Source organism: Falco rusticolus, chromosome 11 (genome assembly GCF_015220075.1).
Source record: "Falco rusticolus isolate bFalRus1 chromosome 11, bFalRus1.pri, whole genome shotgun sequence".
Lineage (NCBI taxonomy): Eukaryota > Metazoa > Chordata > Aves > Falconiformes > Falconidae > Falco > Falco rusticolus.
The window spans coordinates 17261163-17263771 of NC_051197.1; the positions used below are offsets into that span (position 1 = coordinate 17261163).

The 2609-nt window shown below is 36.9% G+C and overlaps 1 long non-coding RNA gene across 1 annotated transcript; it reads left to right on the top strand.

Moving 5' to 3' along the window:
* Positions 1-868: 868 nt before the first annotated feature.
* Positions 869-2167, top strand: LOC119155251. The gene is made up of 2 exons (XR_005106653.1): positions 869-1081; positions 1875-2167. It is a non-coding gene; the product is annotated as an uncharacterized LOC119155251 (long non-coding RNA).
* Positions 2168-2609: the final 442 nt, after the last annotated feature.

Below are 2609 nucleotides of genomic sequence, written 5' to 3' on the forward strand. Positions count from 1 at the left end.
ACATGAGAGGAACTATGCGACGCAGAAAATATTCAGAATAAAGGATCTTGGTTTGGGCAAAATTCACTACTTATTTGTCTTCACCATTGGAAAAAGATAGAATGAATTAAAAGCACAGAACAACTGGCCTGATCCATATGGTGACATCAGAAGGCTTTTGATCAGGGCTAAACACAACATAAACAATGGTTAACAATTTCAGATACTGCCAGGGCAAATGAGAAGTCATTTTGTGTGAACATTGCTATTGGTAGCAAAAGCCAAGCTGTAATGTTTTCACAAATATTTTACATTTACTTTTGGAAAATAAATCTGGTTTTGCTATGGCTAGGAGATCTCTTGGGCCACGGGTCAAAGTATACTATGGATCTTTCTGGTCAAATGATACCAGCTGAGGTACTGGCATGGCTGTTTATGTGAGTACTTTCACATTAAATAATACTGCTGTCCATATTTGTTAAGGGAATGCCGCTGATGACTTACTTTCTACAATCAAGACAGAAGGGGGCTGGAGGGAAAAATCTACACTCAGGTTTTTGGTATTGGATGGATTTCATCCATGATAGGGCATCTGCACTATGAAATTCACCCTGAATGAATGGGCATCCAGGTGTCTTCACCTCCAGGAGACAGGAGAGAACTCTCAGGCTAAATTAGCCCCAGCTGGGTGGGTTTTTTTAAAAGCTCCATGGGTAACAGACCTGGAAAACTTTTCCCTCACACTGGCCTGGGCTAAGCACACAGTGGGCAAGTGGTTTTCAGTTTTCTTTTTCTCTTGCAAAAAGCGGAGTAAACCAAACAAGTTGGCCACATATTTGGACCTGGACTTCTCAGCAAAGTTTTATCCTCTAAAGAAGTCCTCTAAAAAGTCAGATTATTTAGTAAATAGATAATGAAATATTTTCTAACAAAAAAATGCAAGAGGGATTTAGTAATGTTGGGATGTAGTTTTCTGCTAATGACTTTATTTTTGCCTTCCTCCTGTTCAGGCAGTAACATGTGAACTCTGACCACATACCGGTGTGAAATTGCTGATTAACCTTTTGACTCTGACAAATGGGACTTCTCTCAACACCAACTGGTAATGGAAAAGACCATTAGTAGTTAATATTGGGACATCCCAGCTCCAGATGTCAAAAGGTTAATGAAAAATCAAGTATCTTGCTTTTGCTGGGCAACTTGGAAACCTTCCCCAAAAACATTTCGTTTTTTGTGATAAATAAGCCAGACTGCTTAAGCTGAGAAAGATGGGTGTTTTGCTAATGTGTACAGCTGTTAATTGAAAAAAAAAAATTGTTATGCTTGTTCTTCTGGACATAGATGAAAGAGAGATTTGTTGGCGAACTTTAGTTGGTCTTGAACACCCTTTTGTCCAAATACACTACTTAATAATAACGCTTTGTTCTTTCTATAACAGCCATGGAGGGATTTTGAGTGGAATACTCATTTTCTTTAAGTCATATCTGCCAGTAATCATTCCTGGCTTAAGACCAGCTGCCATTTCTTATGTTATGAAAATATAACACCAGTTTTACACTCAAAACTATTCTTCTGTAGGTAAAAGCTTTAGCACAAGCTGGTTCCCTATATCTACCATAAATGCTATTTATCACAGATTTTTGTCTTTAAAACAGAGAGAGAATGTTAAAACATTTTGATTACCCTTTCCTTACTGCTATCATTCACAAACCATCTTTTCTAATTATGGTATTAGGACATTTACATAACCGGGAAAAGGGTCCTTTAACTACATTTCTATTATGTTTGGCACTTGTGTGAAAGGATATTATATTCATGTGCATTAGAGATTGCTTATAAAAGATCAAGACAATAATAGCAGATCAGACGATAAAGGTTCCCTTTTCTCCTCCCAGACAGGCTGTCTCTGACAGAAGAATACAGTTCATCAAAAGTGTCTGCAGGTTGTCAAACTCCGTGAGATTTGGGGACACTCGAAGGCTGTCATGGCCAACAAGAAGATTTTCTGTAGGGTTCTGCCATCATTCACCCTCAGGAAATAATCACTCACTACATTCTGCATGCTCTCATGATAGAGCTCTATTTGAGAGAAAAGAGCCATTTTATCAAAGGACAATATATCCCTTCTCTTGGTCCATGCAGCTTCCATTATCAGACCATAATAAATCATATTTATGTTCTCAGTTAATAAGACTGATTACAATGCAGGTTACAGGCATGGGAAAAGCAAAGCAGGTGAAAAGATGTTTTAATGAAAATATGATAAGCAAACAGCTTCTTGTGAACATTTCAGGCTGTTATTTGTAATGATCACAGGCAATTTTTGATACATCTTCTTTAGCAATGGTTTAAGCTGCATAAATTGGCTTGCCACTTTATACGTTGAAATAGGAAGAATCCCAGTGTCCTTCTTATGTTGTCTAGAACCATTATATACATTATAAACATAAAATGAGTTTAATGTATGTGCTTTGAAAAGAAGAGGAAAACAGAAAATCAGGGAAGACTGATTTTAATGCTACTCAAAATTATTTTGAAATTTTCTACTCATCTTTGTTACTAACAGTACATTTTCCATGAAATTTAGGAATGACACGTACTGCTTTCATCTCCTTAAAATTAATATACTG